A 16,218-nucleotide genomic window follows, 5' to 3' on the forward strand; every position below is an offset into this window, starting at 1 on the left:
GGCACCGATGGGGAACATGTATGTTCAACTTACAGTGTGGATTTACAATGATAAGTTGCAAAGATGTTTGGAACTTCTATCCTTAAAGGGAAAATGGCAGGTAACCGACTTACACACAAATCCTTTTTATACCAGAATTAGGGAATTAAAAATGATTAAACGAATAGAAATTGGTCTCTGCAGGAATAAGGTTACCTCATATATCATATAGCAAAGAAAAGAGAAAGATCATAGCTCGATACAAGAGAGAACTACAATTAATTAGAAGAGAAACCAAGATCAGGAGAAACCAGGAATCAGTGGAGACACTGGTTAAAAAAGTTGCAGGAAAGTTCTGGTCCATTATGGGGGAAGTTACTAAAAAAGGCATTAGTTCTACAGAAGAATGGCAAATTTCGGCACAGATTTGGGAAAAATATCTAAAAGAAAAATACGCAGTCCCCAAAAATGTACCCCAAATTAACTTAGGTAGCAGTGGGTCTATTACAGAAAGAACTGTCAATGGGATCAGAGTGATGTGATATGGGCAATTGGTAGAGCAAAGTCCTCCAGGGCCCCAGGTCCAGACAATATCCCTTTGGTGATTATTAAAGAAAACTGCAAGATATGGGCTACTCCCCTGTGGAATTTGTTTCAACGCGTCTATTTCTCAGAAGAGATCCAAAAAACTTTAGGCTCTTTGCACTGTTAGATTCCTCAAGTAAGAACTTCAGAACACTACTGTTGAGAGATCTTAAAAGAGAGATCACTAAACTTTCACCTTCTATCTGACTCCCAAATAGGCTTTCGAGCGGGCATGGCCACCCCTCTTAATGATTCACGCTGGCCCATATGAGAGCAGCAGTTAAGAACAATTCTATAGGTACGGTATACATGGCCTCAATGGACATGACCAGTGCATTTAATACAGTCAGTCGTGGTTGATTGTGGCTAAAGTTTAAACAAGCAGTGGTTCCTGTTACCTTAGTAAAAATGCTGGCTCTGCTACACATGAACACATCGGTAAGAGCGAGGTTAGACAGGGTGGGGTCCCATGACTGACCTTGTTACGATACAGGCGGGGCTAAGATAGGGATGTGTTGTGGCGCCCACCTTGTGCAAATGGTGCACCTGGTATATAGCAGATGTAGCAAAGATATGGGAGGGGGAGTATGACTACATTTGGGTTTAAGGAATATTAAGTAGCCATTTGTTAGATTTGGTGTTAACCTTGTTTTTGAGTAAAGAACGTATTGTTACATTCAAGCCAACCAGTTATTTTTTTCAGATATGTCGTATAGTGGCCTGAAGTTGTTGTGGCACCAGTGTGATATATTATACCTATTGTTGCGAATATTATTTTGCCTAGAGATACTTGGGCGCATGTGAAGTTAATGAGTTTACAGTTATTTTTTGGTGCCATCTGCATTGCATGTAAAAAGCATTAATATTACACATTGGGCATGTGAATCTATTTTTATGTTTGAAAGATTATCTGAATTGCAAAACGTGGATAATATGCCATGATTTGCATTTTGGGGAAGTTGTTGAAATGGAATTGCATTACAGTTTGGTATAAATACATGCATAAATCATTCATTAGCCACATGCTCTTGTGAAACATGGTTGCAGAAACTGCGTGTATATTTCCAAGTGTATAAATTGTGTTCTGTCTCTAGTACCTCTAGTAATTGAAAAAAGGAATTTGTGTGGATCCTCTTTTGTGTTTATTGTGAATTTAACAATTCTTGCACATTGGTCCAATTTCTGTCCTATCCCTGAGACAATGTAGATAGTGTCAGAGTTGTTAGTGACATTTATTTTCAGGGTGTGGATTTGTAAACATAGCTGTTCTGAGCCATGTAAGTTAAGATTGTCCACAATAATTAGAATTTAATATTTATTGCGAAATTTGCATAGCAAATTACTCCAGTTGTGTTGATGAATTTAAAAGTTGTGTTGCTGAATTTGGTCTCTGTTTACTTTGAAGGTACTGCAGTTTTTTCTTTTTGTACAAGGAATATGGGCAGATATGCTATAGTTTCTGTTTGTATTAGTCTTTTTAAAGCTATAATTTGTTGAGGTACAGGGTACATATCCAGATGTGTAGTGTACAGTGCACACAGTCTGTTGTATTCTAGGATGCAATGAATGTCAGCATTGACTTTGTTTGCATCAAGGTTTACTATGAATAGACTAGGGAGTGTACAAAGATGTAAACGTGCTAAGTAACTCATACCTTCTTTGAGACTGTGCTGCCAATGTCTACAAGTGCGTGGTTGAGGGTCAGACCTTGTGACTTTTGAATGGAGCATGTGCAAGAGAGAGTGAGAATTGAGAACATGCTGTGGTGCAGGGTATTCTTTTAGTTTGGTCAAGTTTGTAAAAATGGATAATGACAAACTGGATATTGTTTTCGTTTGGATGTATTTGAAAGCCAACAACTGTCCCACTTGCTCCATTTACTAAACCTTGTTCTGCGTCAAGGTTTTTATTTTCATGTAGAGGTAATGGAGTTGAAAAAATTGTGCATTTGGTTAACAAATAAACATTTAGCACATACAAAAGAGAAAACAGCAAAGAAAAGAAAGAAGAGATCAAATTCATTAAAACAGAAAATAAATGAGAACCATCATACAGTACAATCAACTCTCAATTGATTAATACATTTCCCAATTTATAATCAATAAAAGCATAATACATCATATACACTAAAAGAAACTCTGCTTCAAATAATCTCCTAAAAACAGTTACGTAAACACATTGAAAACTTGGAGAGGTGTTGTCCTTATTTAAGCTTTGGCAAACAAGTGACAGTGCCTCTTTCCAAACATAAAGGGCAGCTGCAGAAATAATATTTGATTCAGCTCCATGTATGGTACTCCATAACTCATCTGTACAAATCTGATCATTTTGACTTACAGCTCAAATGTAAAGGGACCTAAGGCAAGGACAGGATGTTAGCCCATGTCTGCTGGTTTCTGCCAGATTTGCAAAGACGGCACACTCGTTCATTATATGGGACTTTCTTCCAGACACCAATGTGCTCTTGAGGTACTCCTGGGTTGGAAGTAGACCACCCAAAACACCTGGCCAGACCCCGCAGGCAGCCCATCAACCCTGACAATGACCCGCAGGCAGCCCGTCACCCCTGGCCATGCCCCGCAGGCAGCCCACACCACAGGTGACCACCCAACACCCCTGACCATCCATGACCCACAGGCAGCCCGCACCACAGGGGACCACCCAACACCCTGGCCATGCCCCACAGGCATCCCACACCACAGGGGACCACCCATCACCCCTGGCCATGCCACACAGGCAGCCCATACCACAGGAGACAACCCCAACACCCCTGGCTATGCCCCGCAGGCATCCCATCATCCCTCCCCATACCCCTCAGGCAGCCCATCACCCCTGGCCATGACCCGCAGGCAGCCCACACCACAGGGGACCACCCAACACACCAGGCCAGGCCCCGCAGTCAGCCCACACCACAGGGGACAACACAACACCCCTGACCATGCCCTGCAGGCAGCCCACATGGCACCATGCACATGCAAACCCCGACTCATAACACCCCACCAGTGATGGGCACCTGCCAGCAGGCCCTGATTCATGACCCCCACCAGTGATGGGCACCTGCCAGCAGGCCCGACTCATGTCCCCCCACGAGTGATAGGCACCTGCCAGCAGGCCCTGATTCATGACCCCCACCAGTGATGGGCACCTGCCAGCAGGCCCGACTCATGTCCCCCCACGAGTGATGGGCACCTGCCAGCAGGCCCTGACTCATGACCCCCACCAGTGATGGGCACCTGCCAGCAGGCCCTGACTCATGTCCTCCCAACCAACACATTGTCACAACATACATGCATGTAGCAAATGTCCACCAAAATGCCACCCCACGTGCCCCCCCACCCCCACAGTGCAACTCCACACCCATCCATTGTCCCCTCTTCCCCGTACAGGCCCCATGGCATGTCATTCACATAAGCTCAAATGCATGCACCCAAAGACATGCCCCACATGGCCACACAGCAGCAACACATGGCTGAGGCATTGACGACTGACACATGCACCAAACAAATGAGAGCAGACAACACAAATATATGAACTGATGAAAATGTATTAAGAAACACAAATCTACCAAATGAAAAGCAACCATGACAACGACAAATAAAGTAATGTGAACTGAACAGAAATGCAAAATCCAAAAAATAGATGTGATCCAAAAAAGAAGAATAGAAAATCCTCAAAGTGGTCCATGTCCAGAGTAAAAAAATCAGAATCCAAAGGGAAAATAAAAAAAAACAATTCCTTCATGGGTGTAAATAAATAGAAGAAAACAAACCACAGTACCTGAACTATTCACAATGAAACTCTGAGAGTCCATGATCCAAAAACAAAATGAAACTTACCAAAAAACCTACAAGAATACAACTATGTACAAAAAGTGAAGCAATGTCCGTGGACTCCAAATAAAAAAAAAACAAAGGAAACCGAAGCCTTAATAACTATATACAATGGTGTCGGGCTAGTCCTGCACCTCACCATTCTTACCAACAGTCTTGGCCAGGGCATCATCAAACTCTGAGTCCATGTCCCGGAGGCGGGACTGGGCTCTGTCATCGAGGGCTCACAGGGACGTCGACATGCTCCCCACCAACTTCCTGCGAGTCTCCTCGAGAAACTGTGCCCGCCTCAATGCCTGCCCAATGGAGTTCTCCACCCTGAAACTGTGCCCTCTCTGCCTGCCGCTGCTTGGCATCCATTTTCTGGCCCATCCACTGCCCCACGGAAGACACACATAGTCCAGGGTCCTCCTGCCCTTCGGCCAATGCATGCCCCTGTGATGTTGTATGCCCCGAGTCCGTACGCTTCCTATCTCGAGCCTGGTGCTGCTGCCTTAATTTAATATGCTTGTGCCACCACGACTGGCTCCGGGACGCTGACGAACCCCGGGGCTGTCATTGATGTGCCCTGCTGGAAGTTGCCTGCACATCCTCCATTGCCAGGGATGCTGTTGCTTGGGTGTCCACCTCTGCTGAACCTCCAACTCCTGACCGTGGCACGGTGGATGAGGCAGGTCCACAGGGTGCCCTGGTGGCATCTGGGCTGGAAGATGGCATGGAGGATGACTGGCGTATAGTGGGTGCAGAGGAGGAGACGGTCGCAAGAGCTGCTAGCACATGGAAGAACCCTGCGACAATGAGCCGTCCTAGCCAGTTCTGGGTGGCACACAGCTGTTCGTGATTATGTGCGTTGTCCTTCCTGGAATTACTCACATCATCACGAATCATGTGTGTGCGCATCGCCACACCGACTAGGACGGGCTCAGCCCTGTCACAGATTGCCTCGTCCGCAGGTAGAGGAAGGTCAGTTGACGTGGACACATCCTCTACCCGCGGACGGGCCTGGAATGAGGCATCCCTGCTGGTGCAGAGTGATGCAGTCGCTGAATCAGAGACAGGATTACGCACAGGCACCTCCACGGCAACCTGTGCTGTCTTCTGCCCCTGCCCCTGGACTGCACCACTTGCACCAGTTGCATCACCCACACCAGGCTCCATGTGTGGTTCTAATGAGGCCTCCTCCTCCTCCTCACCTACCACCGACCTGGATGCTTTCGCACCGTCTTCCGCATTGTCCTGCCCCTGTGGTTGCACACCTGCCCCTTCCACTGCTGAGGAGCCCACTTCCAACCTTGGCCTCTTGGGCCTCCCCTCTTCAGCTGCGGCCGTAGTGGCAGACGTGACACCAGTCCCCTCACTCCTGGATGATGGCACAACCTCGGAGGGTGACTTGGCCTTGCGTCTCCGGCCGGTGGAAGCACCCCCGCCGCTTTGCTCCACAGCGCCATCCCCGCCCTCTACTTCACTCGCCGCTGTGGAAAGGGAGACATTGAACACAAGCATCAGGGTACTGAACGTAAGTCTGCTAGAAACAAACAAATGCACATTAGTGGCACTGTCCTACGTCATAGCCATCATCACCTTCCACAACACACGGGTCCTTGCAAGCAACACACATGCACATACACCACCGCACAGTCATGCATCCGTCTGTGTCCACCTCTCATCACAGTACAATCATGGACAGCTAGGCCACAACAGTCAATGCACACATCGAGATGTGCATGTGTCATGCATCCATGGCGTTTCCCAGTCACACACTCAACACTCAGTAACACGCACATGTACACCATGCATGTCCATGAGGGTGACATCAGCATCCATGATTCACACAACAGACATGGCCAGGTACAGGCACAGGCATGCAATCATGTGTGCATCGTCACATGCAGGTGTACATCATGCATAGCAACACACACACCATTGTCATTGCACACGCTTGACGGACTCACATGCTTCACTGTCATGTCCCTGCACACAGACATTCATACATGGGGCATGCCAGACATATGTCCAAGGTGCACACACCTGACACACCTCAACATGCACTATGCTGGAGATGAACACATGGACACTTACCACTCGACTCCAGACGGGTCTGCATCTCGAGGACCTGGTGGTGAAGCACTGGTTTAAGTGCTCCAGGACCCTCATCTGGATGTTGGTCAGCTGGTCCCGGTGCCCCACTTCTCCATGAGCTTCAACGAGGCGCCGAGCATTCATGAGGGCCCTGGATCTGAAGTCCTCCCAGTGCTTCAGGACACGGTCATAGTCGTGGGATGCCACCCCCTCCGCGTTGATGGCATCCACAATTTCCTTCAAGATCCTCCTCCGTCCATCCCTGTCGAGGTGCAAACTTGAGAAGAGGAGAATTCCCCAGTACTTGCTCCACCAGGATGCCAACCTCATTTTCAGTGAAGCTGGCAGCCCTCTGCCTCTCTGACTGGGGGTTGCCAATGGGCCCAGGTGGTGTTGAGTCGGACAAGGCAGGTGTGGGTGTGCAACTTGGTCCTTGGGCTGGGCTGTTGAGCGATGGTACACCAGTCGGGAGTCTTCTGGGTCAGCAGAGGGGGTCTCAGGAACAGGATCCCTGGCTATGGCTTCTGTGCAGGCACCAAATAGAAGAGCACGTTGGCAGCAGGCAGGCTGGCAGCAGCAAATGGCTCATATGAGGCTGCTCGGGGATCTGGGGGGCAGATAAATGGCTTTCTGGCAGGAGCGTGGTCTTCCGTGTGTTGTCGTGTGGCCAGCTTGATGCAGAGTGAGTCCGCACGTGAATAAACAGCATGCAAGCGTGTAATCTGAGGAAAGGCCCTTAGCGCGTAAGTGACATGATATGCTGGGCGTTGCCTTCGCCAGGGGTTAAACGTCCACACAGGTAAGCAGTTTGCTGTACGTGCTTTTCATGGAGACCGACCGCATGTGTTTCTTCTTCTTGTGGGTTCACATGCGATTACTTCACAGCGCTTAAAGTTCATACTTCTTGTTTTGGCGGGGAGTTGGCTACGCGCATGGGCGTGTGTTTTTATTTTCCACGCAAGGCAGATGGTGAGTCGCGCACACTTATTTTTCCCACTGTGGTTGCCCCTGTGTGTCACGCACCCATATTTGAGGTCAGAGTAGCCCGTGTGTTCCAGGCGTATGTATTTATTGTGTCCCTGGGTGCCACAGCGTACTGCGGGAGGTTTATTGCATGCACGTGGGCTACCGGGGCTTGTGTGCACGTTTATTATCATTTTTTGGGGTGCCTGAGCATTGCGCGACCCGTTTTTTATCACCAGGGGTCACAGACAGCCTTGCAGGAGCACAGGAGTGTGTCTAACATTACGTACCCTGCTCCCTTCACCCCAATTGCCCAGGACAATTTTTGTGTGCACCTCCCATTGGCAACATACCATCTATGACATGGTTGGGAGGCCACCAAAAAGGAAGGGCGGCAAAGCTGGGCGACCTCCCAAGGCTGGGCATGGTGGGGCACGTGGCCGGGGTGGCCAGGGAGTCCAGGGAGTCTAGAGAGGCCAAGGGGGACACGGAGGGGGATATGGCCAGGATGTACCACCGGGGCAGGATGTCCAGCAACTTCCTGGGACAGCCATGCCACCACCCCAAGCAACTCAAGGAGATGCTGCTGCTGCAGTCATCCCCAGTGCGCATCTGACCCCATAGGCAATGTCATCTGCTGGCACAGGCCACCAGGTGGTAGAAGCTGCAGGTGCAGCTGTGGCAACCACCACCCAGGCTCTGGATCAGCCAGCACAGGCTGCCTTGCCACAGGACTCCCAGGCTGATTTTCAGGTGAGGAAAGCCAAGCAACGTGTGTCCAAGGTAGCTGTGACCAAGGCACATGTTCCTGGGTCAGTTTTGACATCTGCTGCCCAAGCAGCCAGGTGGTGGTAGCTGCATGGGCAAATGCAGCCGACACCACCCTGGCAGTGAGTCTGCCAGCCAGGACTGTGTTGGTCACAGCCCTTGGCACTGAGGCAGTTGTGCTGCTGGGTCCTGGCAACAGCACCCAGCAGCCAATCACACAATCCAGGCCTTCCTTCCTCATGCCAATTCCTACTCCCATTGGCCAGTCCACCATCGCCAATGCCCCAACTGACCAGAGCAGCATTTGCCCCTCAGGGTCCGCACAACCAGCCAAGAGGAAGAAGTGTGCTTCTGCGCATGAGGCTGGGACCCCAAACATGGCATCAACCTCTAGCACAACAAGGAAGAAGCCCTTCAATAAAGAGGAGCTGGGCTTCCTTGTGGACTACATGTTGGCACACAACCGCGATATGCTGGTGGCCTCAGGTTGACATTCTACGCCTGCCCAGCGTCAGGTCCACTGGCAGTTCATTGTGGATGGTGTGAATGCCATGGGATATAAGAGGCGCACAGCTCAGGATTGCTACAAGCATTGGACTGACCTCCGACAATGTGCAAAACAAAAGCGGGCCCCTAATTACTCCCTGACTCTGGTGACTGGCAGTGGGCCTCCACCAGAGGAGGATGAACTCAATCCGCACGAGGAAATCGCTGCGGAGTTCATCGATCAGGGACTTATCCAGGGAGTGGGAGAGAGGCAGGATTATGACTCAACGTCCGGTGAGTCTTGATGTGTGTGTGTCCAGCCCATGTGTGTTTTGCTTGTGTGATGTGTTGTGATTGACTGCCAGTACAGGCTATATATTAATGAGTGACATGTGTGACACATGCATGCTTTACTGATGGGTGCTTGTCATCATGCAGTCTGCATGCAGGACATGTGCTCCGCACGGGAGCAGTCCTCGTCACCACACATGCACCCTACTTACATGCAAGTCGCTCGGCAGCCTCTCCTGTCCATGTACAGGCTCACTGACATGTTTTCATAAAGCCTGTGGTGTAGTTCCACCCAACACTTTACATGACTAACAGCTATGTGAGGTCACCCTGCAAGCTGCTCCTCACTGACATGCTTCCTCGCCTCTCCACCACCCTGCAGCTCACTGTCTCCATGATACTCGCGGTTTCCATGTTGGACTACTGCAATGGTCTGTTCCCCTTTCCTGTGTACATGCACACTTCCCTGTCCAACCCTGACATACCTGTGCTTTGGGGTACATCCTTTGTCCTTGATGCAGGGTGTCTCACTTGGACCATTCAGATGTCATAGGCTCAGAGTGCACATGAGTGTTCATTCATGGACCATTGAATTCCCCGCAAGCCCCTATGGGTTTGTGGCAAGCTACTCATTGTACCACATCTCTAATATTTTATCCGTCTTATGATATTTGGTCATCCATATCACGCTCACTCAGGGTCACTTCATCATCATTTTGCACATGTTTATGGTGTCCTTGTCTGTGTTGAGCACAGGCCTCCCTCTGTTACAACCACCCTGCCTCCAGGCGACTGGTGTTGTGGCTTCTGCCTGCATAGATGTACTTGTGCTGGTTCCTCATGTGTCCTGCTTTCTGTCCACCTCTCATCCTCTGTAGTCTCCGTTGTCTCAAATTATGCAATTGACACCTGCAAACACTGTCTGCGACTTCACTGTACTGTGGTCAGCCATTCAGAGCTATGCACTGACTCCCTGCCATTACCCGGGGAGGCGTGGGGGTGCAGTACATCCCTACAACCCAGTGCCAACACTTTGCACATGATGACTGCACTTGCCCTTACAGTGCCATCATGTCACAAGATGGACATCAGTACATTTCTGGTTTTGTTGATAGTTGAGGCCGAACACATGTGCTGCACTGCACCCACGCACTTTTGAGCCATGTTTCGCCCTTCAACATGCCTATTCACTTCTATGTTGTCAAAGTGACCTTGCATGTATGTATCCATTTGCCTCCCTTCATTGTATTTCAAGGCACTTGCGTTGTTGCATCACCTGTTACTCATGTACTTTTATTGATATTAATGTTATTGTAGTGCATGTTGACATGCATTTTGCATGTGTCATGGACACTTCTATTTGACTTACTGCTGTGGCTATTTGGGAATTATGCCATGGCTATGCTACGTGCCATCTCGTTGTTGATATCTGTAATTTTTGGCAAAGATAGAGGCCTGCCAGAAAGTTGTGTGTGATGCAGTTGATATGCAACATTCAGTACATGTCTGGGTTTTGCATTTGACACGCATCCATGTCTGCTCTCAGGGTCCCCTTCAATTTCATTGCCACTGCATGCATGCCAGAGTTTGTGTGGTGTGTGACATGGCTGCCTCATGTGTTGGCCCTCAATATTGTGTTGTATATGTGTGTGGTATGTGCTGCTGACATGTGTACTCATGTTTATGTTATCTTTTTTACAGGTGATGATGGACCAGAAGCAGTGGAGGAGGAGATGGCAGACAGGGCGGAGGGTTCAGGACACCAAACATTCACCAGTGGTGGTCCTGGTGTGGTAGGCCACAAACATCCCTTGGTGCTCCAGGCCATCCTGTTCAGGCCTGGAAGACCCCTCATGGGGCCAATCAGTGTTGGTATGTCGGCCTGTGGTGGTTACAGGTGCAGAGTCACACTCCACACCAGTTGCTCCTGTTCCTGGGGCAGCAGATTGACAGAGGAATGCAGTCCTGCAGGCGCAGCCTGTGCCGGCACTGCAAGGACCACGTCTCCTTGGGCCCCGCAGGTGTGGTGCCCGGCAACACGGTGGCCGTGCGCCGCCGGGGAACACTTGGTGGGAGCAATCCATGTATGCCACTGCGCAGCAACAGAGGGGAGCAATTGAGATGTCGGCTCAAGGCATGGAACATGTAGCTGATTCCATTCTCCCCCTGATAGGCAGGTGGAGCTCCAGCAGCAGGCAACGCAGTCCACGTGCTGCTCACTTAGGCTGGACACGGCGGTGTCCAACAGGTCCCGCCGGGCTGAACTGATGGTTCTGTGCTCAGCTATTGCTGCTGACGCACAGGCCAACAGGGAAGCCCTGAGGGAAGATCACTCCTCCCTCAGAAGTACTCTGGGTGCTCTCATCATGACCCAGGATACACGGGCAGAGCAGAGGATGGTGCAGCTGAAATGCACACTCTCGGCTGAACTCCATTCAAGCCGGGAGGAGGTCCATTTGGCACATGAGGCCTCCCTGGCAGAACTCCATGTTATACGTGATGTGGTGTATGGGGACCTCTGTGACATATTCATTCAGAACCAGGCTCACCAGGCCTGCATGTTTGCTGCTGTGGAGGGACTTGCTGGGGCTATGCGTGGTCAGGTACCTGTGCCAGGTGCACCTCCTGATACACAACCAGGGGGTGACAACGACCTATCTCTCACTCAGGTCATGCCGTGAAGACCATGAGCCCATGGAAGAATTTTTTTTTTAGTCTTAACATCGACACATGTGGGTGTTGAGGTGCACCCTGCACCCTCCTCCCTCCTAGGTGGTCCAACACCCCCCTCCCCCGGGTCCACTATGGCCATTTTTATTTTTTGTCTATTGTGCATTTATGTTGCAGTGTGGTGTTATGTGGCATCCGATGGCATCCACTGTGTGTTACGGCTGGGCCCATACTGGCTTGTCTCGTGTTTGTGGCTTGGGGTCCAGACACATATGCCACTCCTACTTCCCCTTTGCATGGGCTCGCAAGGATGGCACCATGTGACAGTAACCTACACAGAGGCATTGGACTTCCGTCATATCTGTGGCCAGTCTGAAGTCCAACTTGTGTATACACCCCTAGTGGGGATTCATGATGCTTTCTCCAGTGCATGGTTGGACAGCATTTTGGTGAGAATATTGTTGTCTGCGCATGATTTAATTCTGCTAATTCATGTATTGCCTTGACTGCATACATTGTTGATGCACTTCATGCTGTATTGCGGTCCCATGTCCACTTTAGCCGTCGAGGCCACTCTGATTATGGTAGGGGGATGTGTGGTGGCAATGTCTCATATAGGCACTTGTGCTATGGTGTTTACTCACTGTATGGCATTGTCACTGTTGGATCCTGTGTTCATGATGTGTTATGCTGATAAATTGATAGTCCTGTGTTGGCTTTGCTTATGATGTGTCACAGGATCAGCAATATGTTTCCGTTGCAGATGTGCCCACTACAGAGTGGTTAACATGGAAAATGTATGATACACTGTGTGTTCATGCATTTCCAATGCTAACTTGCATTGAATCACCCTGAAAACACCCCCACAACACACACAACACACCACCAATCCCATCCCATCCCAACCCACACACTACTTGCCTTCTGAGACATGCTGTGTCCGTGCTGCACATGTTCACATTGACTTTCGTGATCGTGAACTGGCACAGCTGGCTACTTTTTTTTCCTTCGTTTTTTTATGCAGCTTCAGGGGTTTCCAGGCCACTGACACCACTCACTATACTGTGTGGTGTAGTGAGCAGGGTGTTACGGGGGACAACCCCACAGCACCCCCATTTTCTTTTCTTTTTTGGGATTCCCTGAAATGCATGCCACCAAAGGTTCGAGGTTTTGGTGTTCATGCCTTTGGTGGCATGCATTTACATACTTTTAGTATAGGTTGGATGTTTTTGCTCACTCTTTTCTTCATAGTGCGTGTCTGAGGGTACTGTCTGTGGCCTGTTTCCATTTGTAACAGTGCACTTTGTGACAGCTTTGTCATGTGTGTTGATATTTTTTTGTAGGTTTTCAGATTGCTTGCCTGGCATGGTGTGCGGGGTGGGTGACCTGGGGTTGAGGGAGGTTTAGGTGACATACCAGCATTTGGATATGCTATTTTGCATGGGGGGTTTGGAATCTGTGGCTTGCATGTGTGCCTTTTGGTCACACGGGATTGTGTTTGTTTAAGTGGCTAGGCATGCACACAATGCTGCAATTCCAAGGACTCATTCTCAGGGTGTAAAGGTTTTGACAGTCGACTGTCCCTTTGTCATCATCAATTGTCACCCGGAATGTGCCAGGCCTGTGGGCACTCCACGGGGGGGGGGAGTTTAGGTGAAAAATGTAGCCGCAAGCTGGGTACAGGCTACCTCGCCATGTGTCCTTTCCCCTCCCATGCGCAGTGGCCGTGCATGTGGTTAGGGATGTGGGGGCACCACCATGTCCACCGGTACGCCCCGCCGGGTTGCAACATTGTGCAGGACACATGCTGCCAGAATGATCCTGAACACTACTGGGGGCGCATATAGTAGCTGCCCACCAAGGCAGTCAAGGGAGCAGAAACGTGACTTGAGCACTCCAAATGTGCGTTCCACAATGCCCCGGGTTGCAATATGCGCTGCATTGTATCTTACCCTGGGTGGTGTGGTGGGGTTCTGTATTGGCGTCATCATGTGGGTGCTCAGAGGGTAGGCACTGTCCCCTGGGGAGGTGATGGTGGTTGTCATTAGTTGGGTTTGTTTATTTGTCTGTGTGTGACATGCATGCATGTGCACACAGGCATTTGTACTCACCAATGAGCCATGTGTTGCCATGCCTCCCAGCTTCCAGGTCCCGGTGTAGGGCTGACATTCTGAATATGAAACTGTCATGGGTGGACCCAGGATAGTTTGCATAGACAGAGGTGAGGATTCCCTCAGCATCGCATACAACCTGCATGTTGATGGAATGCCAGTGCTTGCGGTTGTGATAGATGTGCTCAGTGGCCCTAGGTAGACGTAGGGCCACATGGGTGCAATCAATGGCACACAGCACTCTGGGAAAATGTGCCACCCCGTAAAAGTCCTGGACCAGGGCGTACCTTTCTGCAGGAGTTCTGGGCATGTATATGTGCCTGCGGACTGAGGGGCGTGTAGTCATGATTGCCAACACCTGGTGTATGCAGTGGCCTGCGAGACACCCTCAACTATGGCAGTTGTCTTCTGAAATGACCCAATGGCCATAAAATGCAGGACATTGGGCACCTTTTCCAAGGGGCTCAGTGCTTGGGAGCACAAAGTGGGTGATGTGAGGTCATCCTCCCACTCAGTGACCAGGTCTAGGATGATATGAGGTGGAAACCTATACCTGCCATAGACCTGGTCATCAGGCATCCCAAAAAGGCTGGTCCTGGGTAAGAAAATGCAGGGCCTGGCTATCCTCCTCCTCCTGCGGTCTCCCACGATCACTGCTGCGAGGAAAGGGACATTCATTGTAGCGTATATGCTTGCTTGTTGTTTGTGCGTGCTTTTATGCTGAGCTGGGCCACTTCTGCCTGCGTTTGCGTGGCAGACGTGTTTCCGGCTTTGCGCATCTTTTGACATGCGCGGGTTTGCCCTGCTCAATTCCATGAATACGTGTTGTTAGCCCACGAGGGGGCGTTGCGAGGGTTTCACAGCTGTACCTCCCTGTTACGCCCATATTTGCACGTGTTGTTCCCCATTCCGCGTGTTCTGCCCCCTTTTTAGGTGTGTGCACTGGAAGTTGTGCGCATTCACTGAGCGACTCGCACACAGCTTTCGGGATGTTGCTGTAACGTATGCGCCATGCGTGGATTCAGCGCAGTTCCCAGGTAAACCATAAGCAGTGCCTTCCATGAATCGGTAAACGGGCACACGTGTGCGTTTCACACACGTGCGCTGCGTTTCTTACGCTGGCGCTATAGATTTCGGCGCACCATGATTCCATAAATTACCCCATTAATTGGGAATCCCAAATCTACATAGCTCTCCGCCACTTCTAGCTTGAGATTATCCAATTTCCATATGAAGGATGACTTGAAACTATCCCCTATGATCATGATATTTGTCTTGGTATTGTTGATTTTCATAAAGTTTGCCTTTGCAAAACTAGAAAGGGCATCTAAAGAGTGATGAAGCCCTATGGGGGAGTAGTCTAAGAGCACCTTATCATCTGAATAGGCTAGCCACGCTGCCGCCTCATTGCCAATACTCAGAGGATGGTACTGAGCTACATTAATGATCTCATCCATGTCAGAGACATACAACTTAAATAACAGGGCTGCAAGTACGCTTCCCTGTTTTAGTCCCTGATTAGTGGTAAAAGACTGTGTGAGGGCACCATCTTGGTCGTCTTGGATTGTCACTGTTGTATCAGTAAACATGATTCTAATAAGTCGCAACAGTGAGGGGTCAATTCCCCACTGCATAACATTCCTCCACAGCAGATGCCGAGACACAAGGTCAAAGTCATTGGAATAATCTATGAAGCAACAATAAAGTCTTCTGTTGGAACATCTGAAAGCCTCTGCTGTGAGGTAATGTATGGCACAACTGTTATGTAATGTGCTATGTGCTTTCTGGAATCCAGTTTAGAATTGCTTGAGGAAACCCCTTTTCTCAGCCGACTTTTTTTTTTTTCTTTTAATATTTGTTTATTAATTTTTACGTTTACAACCAGCAGGGCCGGGAACTGGCCTCATACAACAACTTTTAGAACGCCTCCCCTTCTGTCAATACCCCCCCCATCCAACTATCAAGACCATTACAAGCTGCACCGCGAGGTCCTTATATTGTTTCATTCTGAAGTGTTCGTGTTGTCACTCGAGGAGTCCATCGTCCTGGGGGTGAATAGCGTCACCGTGAGTTCCACCCATTGGAGTTGGTCATCAGAGGTGTCCAGTCTCTGTTGGTTTTGAGTGCTCTCCCAGGCCCCCGTTTCAGCCTGTGTCCATCTCCGGAGGTCTTCCCACCATGTGGCTAAGCGCGGGGCTTGAGGGCGTTTCCAACACATGGCGATGCATCGTTTTGCGAGTAAATACATTAGATCGTTCAGCCTGTTCAGTGGCTTATTTTTCCTATTCTTGGGGTATCTTCCCAGAATGCATGCTGTGGGCGTATGCACCTCCAAGGTGACGTCAGCCTCAGCTACTTTGGTTTCGATTTGTGTCCAGAAGGTTTGTATTGCAGGGCACCCCCAGAACATATGGGTCATGTCTGCGCTGGGTTCGCCACACTTGGGGCATCCCGTG

At 49.7% G+C, this 16,218-nt stretch overlaps 1 protein-coding gene across 2 annotated transcripts in view; it reads left to right on the top strand.

Annotated features, from left to right (window-relative positions):
* The window catches only part of TOM1L1 (target of myb1 like 1 membrane trafficking protein), a 1,067,055-nt gene that overhangs the window by 687,708 nt on the left and 363,129 nt on the right, over positions 1-16,218 (top strand). The window lies entirely within an intron of this gene.

Source organism: Ambystoma mexicanum, chromosome 3q (genome assembly GCF_040938575.1).
Source record: "Ambystoma mexicanum isolate Mex_15411 chromosome 3q, UKY_AmexF1_1, whole genome shotgun sequence".
NCBI classification, from domain to species: Eukaryota; Metazoa; Chordata; class Amphibia; order Caudata; family Ambystomatidae; genus Ambystoma; species Ambystoma mexicanum.